Raw genomic sequence first — 8,811 nt, 5'->3', positions numbered from 1 at the left:
AATGCCCTGGGCCGGTTCAGGGAAGCAGCGGCCAGCTATATGCTTAAGGTCGTGTTGTGGATAAAGCTCCTCCAGTTCCGGTGTTCGGTTGTAGGTTGGTGAATACCTTCTCCAACTGAGAAATTTAGTTAAGGTTATCAATGGGCCGAGTGATCCAGGCTTTTCAGGCGGGGTAAGGATGAAGAAAGGTGGTTTGTTGGGCCCTATTGGTGTATGTCATTTTCCGGAGTGAAGAGTGATATATAATCTGCTGTGATTGCGACATTTGTTGTCAAATTCCCAGTAGCAGTTGTAGATTTCACTGTCTTTGCCTTAATTGTTGGTAGTCATAACTCGCTGCTTGCCTTTGGGAGTGAAAGCTTGGAAAAACTTTAAGAGTACTCTAAATAGTACTGTTTTGGAAACAGTGTTAAAGTTTAGATTAAGACCGTGTTTCGAGAGACAGTGCTTAAGCAAGTTCTTGCTTTTTTAACTGAGTTATTTTCATCAGTTAATTTCCTTCTTTTTTTCTTTGTAATTTGAACAGATTTAGTAAAGAGTCTTTTGGTTGGGTATGTGGCAGCATATGAAGTGATCAGCTGATAGCTATTTAATTTGAAATAGTGTAGTTCTTCAACATTCTGCCGTATTAGGTGTATGTTTGTACTTAAATACTGGTGTGATTTTCTAAGTGGATTCTGCCAGTCAACATACTGTAAATGATCTGCTGTGGTTAATTCTTCCTTTGGAAATCTCCTGTCGGTTGTTTGTTTGTTTGTTTTTAAGTCATACATTACTCAAACTCCCAACAAAATAGTTTTTACGCTGTGTGCAGGCAGTCCTTTGTTTCTTAGTACTTTTTAATTTACAGTTTCTTTTTATTGGTACAGTTCAACTGTATCAGTGTGTGTATATATATGTGTATGCAGACAATATTATATATATAGTATATGTATTATTTACTATCGGTGACTGAGGCCAAAGTGATTTGAGTTGAAGTTACTTGGTCTTACTTGGTTTCCACTGTTACAAAGTGCAGTTGAAGTTTGATCTTGGCCAGTTCTGCCAACTAGACACAGTAATAGAGGTGTGAGAGCTTAGTTAAAAGTCTCTATCACCAGTCTGCTGACAGAAAGTTACAGCAGTGATGATAGCAATAACTGTTATTATTAGTATCCAAATATGTCACCTCCTAAAATGTCTTTGAGAGAGCTGTAAAATTGCAACAGTTGGAATGACATAGTTATGCTTATTACAATATGGAAAGATTAAATATTGGCGTATGTGGCTTTGTTAAATGCCTTTTTTAACAGCGGTGATTTTAGAGAGTATCACAATTCGTAGTTGAAAATTTTACACTAAATTTAAAAAGACTGGAAATTAGTTTTGCACTTTTGCGCTGCATGTTGCTCTTTCTGTAATCACCTCTCTGTACCTCTTCATTTTTTCATACATCCTGAAGATTTCCTTGAGAGTTAGGAAATTTCAGATTAATGGAAGTTAATTATTTTTAAAAATTGTCTTTTAGGTGGCTTGAGAACCAGTCAGCAATTTTGTATATAATCTACAGGTGTATATCACAGATTGATTGAAATAACTGGAATTTTTCTTTTCTTGTTGTTTTACAAAAATACACCAGAAACTCAAGAAATGGGGTCTTAAAAATCTGAGCAAAGCTGGATCCATAACATCTTTTCACAAACAACCAAGTAATGTGATGAATAAAGTCCAGAGCTGGTGATCTGGTGACTGGCAAAAGAAAGAGTAAGTAACTGCAATTCCCAGAGAAGGCTCCAGACTGCCAGCTTGTGGTGAACGTAGCAGCACTAGTGTGGTGGTAGTCTAAAGATAAAGATTTTCCATAAAGGTTGCAGTCTGAGGTGTAAGTATGTGAAAGAATATAGTTATTTAGGAAGACAGACAATTAGGAAAATCTGCAAGGCATCCTGACAGGAAGAACCCAAAACTTCCATTATTTAACTTCAGAAGAGTAGTTTTTTTCTTTGATCTTTCCTCTGTTTATGCATTTATAATCTTGTTATCTGTTTCAGATATTGTGAATAAACATCCTTATTTGCATGGTTAACTGAACTTGACATGAATTAAAAGTGATATGATATTAAATGAATATAAAAAAGCAATTTCTCACTCCAGTCCCTGGAGCAAAGTGCAAGTATTTGCCTCCCCATTATGTTTTGTAGAGTAGTGGAAAGCTGGGAGACCATGCTTCCAAGTGAATTGTTCGGGTTCTCTGGAAAATAGGCATTACAGGTTCAGTGAAGTAAGAAACATCACTTATTTAGCAGTGAGTAACCATCTCTCTGTCTTTCTCAGTACTGGGGTGGACCTTGACCTTGGAAGGCTCTCAGGGAGGCTATAGCAAGAGCCTAAGACTAGTTGGAAGCTAAATTAAATTCTTATATCCCATCCTACTGTGACAGAACTTAAAATATGCCTTAAATACACTTATTTCAATATTATATTATTAGCCAAATGTAGATGTTTAGTATTGCAGACAGAGTTTTGTGTTTTGTGGTCCCAGGGTCTCTCCAGTCACTGGCTGTTCATCTTGATCTAGTTTTATTGCTTCCGTCCTTCTTTTTCTCTCTTGTTAGTAAACATAATATTGATACTGCAGTGATAAATTGATGTGGTTCTGTCTTTTCGCATTTGTATACATTTGGAAACACTAAACGTTGATAATTACAGTGTAATTAGTAGTATTGATGCCGTTACCTTGTTTTAGCAGAATTCAGCAGTTAATACTTATCTCCAAACCTGCTCTTGTAAGCTTATTTTCACTCAAACCTTTGGCTTCACCTCTAGTAACTTCTGCATCAGTGATACATTTTCCATATGAAGACTAAAACTACATTAAGAGATAACATTTCTTAAATAAAGCACAAAGAATTACAGATTTTTTGTATGCACTGAGGTAGTACACAATAAAATTATCTCCTTTCCTCCTTGTATAGACTCCAGCCTCTTCCAGGAACCTATCTAGGCAATGTCAATTTAATGATAAAACCTTAAAATAGAGGTGAAAAGTACTGAATTTGGATGTCCAATTTAGTATCTATTTAGTATCTATCACAGGGGTATGATTTCTTAGAACCTGTAACATAGGAAAGTACTTATATATAGCATACATACCCATTTATTTCAGTGGGTACTTGGCTCTGCTCATCAGATCCAAGGTGTCAAGGTGGGTGCTCGGGAAATAAGAGTTGAGCAATCACACAGGAGTTAGGAGCAAGCATTCACTGCCAAAACCATGGTGCCCTTGTGCATTTATATTAATTACCTCTTTTATTACAAACACTACTTTTTCATCTCTATCATCCTCACTTTGTAGCACATCAGAGGTGTATGTCACTGATTTTTGACTTGGAGTTGAGCATACAGTAGCATGTTGACAGGATTTACTCATCCTTGCGCTTTATATGGAGTAAGCATGGTGCTGGAGTACGTCTTTCAGGAGTGGTCAGCTTGAAGTTCCTATTCAAGCATTTTTATATGACCTATGGAGATTTTGTCTACATTATGAAGTCATCAGTATCAGAACTGATTTATACATACATGAGTTTGGAAGTTCTCTTTATTAGATGGCATCAGGCCTTGGCTGAGGCAGTAGCAAGTCTGGGACAAAGTTGTGTAAGGCTCATTACTACTTGTTAAATGACACACATGATTTGAGTTTCTCTGAACAGAGGAAGAAACTACAGGCCATGTCAGTTGCTCTTGGTGGGTCAGGCTTTTTTTGTGGATGTTATGTATTGTGTCTTACTTCTGACATTTTTCACTTTATTTTTCCTTCCCAGATTTTGATGTCACTTTCTTGTAGTCCTTCCCCATATAAACAAGGAGGCAAGATTTTAATTCTGAGTGAGCCCATCTGTTTTTGGATTTCTTCTGTGACAAATGACTAGGGATTCTAACAGTCGAACTTCCTTCATTGCAAACCATCTTATTCATCTGCAGACCAGGTTTGTCCTCTAGAATGAATGAGGAAGAGATACTAAAGTAATTAAGACTGGATTTGGGTCTCATTGCTAATTGAATTTTAACCTAATTATGCTAAGGCTGGAGTATTAACTCATTGTTAACATTGGAGATTGTTTCTTAGGGACGTGTATTTGTGTGTGGGCTAACTAGGAAAAGAACTTCCCTCAGAGCTTATACCTCATCTCATATTATATTTGCAAGTTTTTAAACTGACACCAGAGGAATTGAGAATAGGGAAGTCACTTTATGGGTTTCAATAAATAAAATAAACTTTATGTATAACTAAACTTTATGAAGGCAGTGAGCAACTTGTCTTTGCTTGGATGAATGCTGTGTAGAGAATCCTTTCCAGTGCAGAGGAAATGATCAGGAAGTAGGAAAGGGAGATGATAACAATGTATTTGCATAATATTGTTTACATGGGTAATGCTATCTTAAGAAGTTACTTCATTTATCAGAAACTCTGATATCTTTTGGAATCCGAACCTGATCAGGAGAACAACCACAGAAACTAAAAGAAATTGTATTTGTCAAAAATCATTGTGAGTCAGATATAAGTATGGAGTATACTTTGGTTCCCTTTGCTATGGCTGCATTTGGCAAAACTATTCAGTTCAAATATGTCCCTTTTTTTTTTAAATTAATTTTCCATAAATTCTGTCTTATGTCTGCTACTGAGGCTTCCTCAGTGTGTTTTGCAAAAAAAGAGGTCAAAATCCAATGTAGATTGTTTAACCATGCTGTTTTGTACTTCTTTGCTGTGCAAGTATGGTATTTTTAGAACTTTTTGCATAGCAATTACTGTTTTGTTTTTTGATTCCTACCCATTACCACTGACATTCTGTCTTTGCCAATAACTTGGCTCAGTTAGTAATGCTGCATGAATTGACAGACACTCCAGTTCTGAACATGCAGCTGCTTTTGTAAGCTAAACTAGTGATGGCTAATAACTGGGGATGCTGAAGGGGCATTCCCAAATCCTAGATTTACGTTACTGCTTCTTTCTTGTGCTGGTGATCATTTTCTTGCAGGGAGGCACTCCTGGAAGCTAAACAGATAATTGGTGACTTGTTTATGAAGGGGTTGTTCTGATGGCAGTTATGCTGTGGCAGGAATAGCTTCTGACAAAGACCTTTATGGGGGAGTTACTATACAGAACATAATAAAGGTGCCGAACTGTAAACACTAGGAATTGACTAATTAATATCAAAGAGACAATGGCGGAAGAAAAGGGGAATATTATTCTCTTGATTATGGCTCTGTCTACTCTTTTGGATTCAGCAATATCATTATACATGAGAGTGCCAATAACTCTGTTCCAAGGGTTTGTTCTTGATAAAATGGTCTTTAAAATAGTAGATTGTAGTTTTGCTGTTTGACCTACAGGGCAGTACACGGGCAAGCTCTGTGCTTGTGCTGCAGCATGTTATAATTTGGGTGTGGTTTTTTGTTTTATATTATTGAAGCATAGTTTACATATTTTTTCATGTATATCCTAATCGTGAAGTTTGGTTTTGCATCTTTGCAGTGTCCAGAGGAGTGAGCTCAATCCTCACCTTCCACCATGCAACAGTTATGAGTTATGTCTCTACACCTATTGTAGAGACCATCTTAAAACTGCAAGATCCTAAAGGTACATGATGTTAAAGGATTCAAGATAGTGGATAAGTAAAGCAGGCAGTAGGTTTCCCTGTCAATTGTGTGTCTCAGCGAAGTGTTTGGTGTATCTCTCTGTCAGTGAGTGACAGGATACAAACCTCTTCTTGCAGTAGGTGACCCCAAGCAGTAGTTCCAACAAATGGTTAAATGGAAATGGGGTAAGGGCCTTTGCATAGCAGCTTTACTACTTGAAGACCTCTCTGTCAAATGATCTTCAAGCTTATCTATAGATAACATTCCATGGGACTGCTTAGCAGATGCAGCTCACAGAGGTATTTCTTAGCAAGCACTCTGATCAAGCATGACTTCTGGTGGACCTCTGATGATAAAAGATCTCTGGACCTTCATCAGTACCATAAAAGGCACTGACACAGCTCTTAGTCTGTTTTTAAACTTTTGTTTTGATGTAGACATGAACTGTTGTGAAGGTTTAGACTAAAGGGTCCTACCAATTTATAAACGAAGAACCACTTTGGCTGTGAGAATGAGAAAGGTGGTACATGCAGGAAGTAGGAGTTACTGAGGCTATAAGAACCAAAAAATACTTGATTCCATAGCAGTTGGTGAACATTATGTACACCAATCATATTAAGTTTTTATTCCCCCTTTGTTCATAATACAGCTAAAACTTCCAGATCAGAAGAGTGAGAAGGAAAATCCAGACAATTCTTCCTAACTAGAGAAAAAGGAATATATTCAGTACACAAGTAGGAGTAAACACTTGGACCAACACTTCTCTTATATATTTGAAGCCAAAAAATTTGATCTTCATTCTGGGATGGCCATCTAGGACTTGGGACCATATATCTGACTCAGTCTAGTATGACATACCAGTCTTTCTGACAAGGTATCAATGGCAAATAGGAGATCGATCAATGATGTGTTATTTTTCTGTAAATACAAATATTTGCAAAGATCACCCAGAAGATGCAGAGTGATTCTGCACCACCACCCCACAGACTGAAAATAAACCGCTGAAATTTTGTCAGCACACTGCTGTAATATGTCTATTGATAAGGTTGCAGCATCTTTTCCACAGTGAATGCTGTTCTGGCTTATGTGAGGTTTGGGGACAGCCTTTCTTTTGTGAACTTGCAAAGTCATTCACACAAGTATTCTACCAAGTGCCACATAAGATGACTGATGAAGTAACCTGACATCTAAAAGCATTCCCATGTAGGATGAGAGGACTGTGGTAATGTTGTATCTCCTAGATGAGTGTGAAGGTGCAAGTTCTATAATGGAGAATCCAAACTTGAAAACTACTGGTGATACATTACCTTGAGGCATCATACAGAAGTATCTCATGAAAGGTTAAGCAGATTTATCATCATGGTGGGAAGGAGACCCACACGTGTATGTTATGGCAGTCCAAAACTTTCTGGAAATGCAGGTTCTAAGGAAGGTGTGGAGTGAGTTCAGATTCTTAACTGTCCCTTCACCAGCCAACTGTCCAGGCCAGGAAAGGGATACAAAGTTGCATCCAAAGTAGGCCAGTACCCCTGCCAGTATTTAGTGCTGCAGTGAGTCTTGGGTTGACTTTTATTAATCTGTAAAACAAAGGTGATACACTTTAGAAACATTGTAATGTGTCTGATGAAGTTTGGTTCTACCAGAAAATAGAGAAGGATGCTGAGGCAGATAAATAGCGATTGTGTTTCTTTACCTGACCTTTCTTGCGGTGATTCTGTTGAGAATTTGACAGCTAGTGGAGGTGAAAGCTGGTAGGCAGAAGATCCTCCTTCTGTGAAGTTTTCCATGCAGAGTGAGTCAGCATTGGCAGCTTGGTTAACATTTTGATGCTGCCAGGTAGGGGTGTGAGGATTCTGAAGGATTGGAACTGAAGCCCCTTGCACATGTTGCACTGATGTGAAAAAAGGTAGCGAGGGGTCTATTGCCATCAAACTATGGATCAGAGGGCTTCTTATTTTTGGCTTGAAATTGAACTGTATGCTAGTAGAATTGTATTCTTTTGAGTAACCATGTTTCACTTGTGGGATGAAAAAGACAAAGGTAACAGATCTTTGAGGTTATAGGGACATGTGCTGAGGACTGGTCAGATGCCCCAGACAGTACTACATACTGTTCTATTTTGAAATATTGAGCATCCTGCTCTGGTAGCCTGTCATAAGCTCAATGAGAAATTATTTTGAAGTCTAAGACTCCAATTACTCATTTACCAAGAGCTTTTTGTTGAGCATATCCTGGTCTTCGTGCTGTTGCTCTGAAATGCCATATGAAGGAATGACATGAGTTCTGTGTCCTAGCCTGGATGGTCCAGAGCGAAAACTCCACATTCCGCCTTCTTACTGAGACTAATTGGGAGAACCTAGAAGCATGAGTTTAAATTACAGAAAAGTGGTCAAATGGTGCAAATACCAATAAGGAATACCACATTATCAAAAGGATGTCTTAGGGACTGTGGAATGCTGTAGTCTACCTGGCAGAAAAAAGAAACTGAAGAATAGCCAGACTTGCTGTGTGTTAGACACATCAGAATGTGGACACCATCAACATTTCTGAGGAAAACTTGTCTCCACTTAAAAAAGTATTTGTAGAGCTGCACAGCAGATACACATATGAATTATCCCTTAAAAGATAAACCAACATATTTCCTTATCATAATATTATTAGGTTTTTGACATTATTTCTATTCATTTTTATACTCTGCACACTGATGTACATGATATGCTATGATGCTCCCTCTTTAATACCTTTGTATCACAGGTTGATTTCCAATGCAACACTAACTTATATCAGCATGTTGTAAGACTTCTGAGACTGATGGCAGGATAACTAAAACAATTTTACTGGAGAGTACTTCCTCACAGGCAAGTACCCAAATGACCACATGGCCTCCATAGTTCATACAAACTTCCTTATATTGGAAATTGAAGTGTTTTGTCTGTCTGAGCCTAAGGATCTATTAAGTACACTGAGCAGACTCCGCAAGTGTTAGCTGCTTCGATAGCTTGTGTTTTGTTCAGAGATCAGTGTGCTAAATGGTCCCTCATGAGGAAAAAATAGTTTGGAAAGTGCTTTTCCTGTTCTACAAGATGTCCGTAGCCTAGTTGCTTAAACTCTCTGGACCTTAGTTAACTTTCTACAGGTTAATTAACAGGTGTATCTATTTCTGATTCACTAGTCATATTTTTATTGTAGAACCAA

The 8,811-nt window shown here is 37.8% G+C and overlaps 1 protein-coding gene across 4 annotated transcripts in view; it reads left to right on the top strand.

The window, feature by feature from the left end:
- The window catches only part of BRD1 (bromodomain containing 1), a 68,211-nt gene that overhangs the window by 573 nt on the left and 58,827 nt on the right, over positions 1-8,811 (top strand). For 3 of the 4 annotated variants that reach the window (XM_066182945.1, XM_066182943.1, XM_066182942.1), the window contains exons 2-3: positions 1,619-1,743; positions 3,801-3,965. The gene's annotated coding sequence lies outside the window, so the exon portion shown is untranslated. Of the gene's footprint in view, positions 1-10; positions 1,744-3,800; positions 3,966-8,811 lie in introns of those variants that run through there. The other variant, XM_066182944.1, reaches the window with a different exon arrangement.

Source organism: Chamaea fasciata, unplaced genomic scaffold, assembly GCF_029207755.1.
Source record: "Chamaea fasciata isolate MVZ Bird 193981 ecotype frontalis unplaced genomic scaffold, bChaFas1.0.hap1 SCAF_5, whole genome shotgun sequence".
In the NCBI taxonomy this organism is placed as follows: Eukaryota; Metazoa; Chordata; class Aves; order Passeriformes; family Sylviidae; genus Chamaea; species Chamaea fasciata.
Note: the sequence above shows the minus strand (reverse complement) of the source record. Positions and strands in the feature narration are given on the sequence as shown.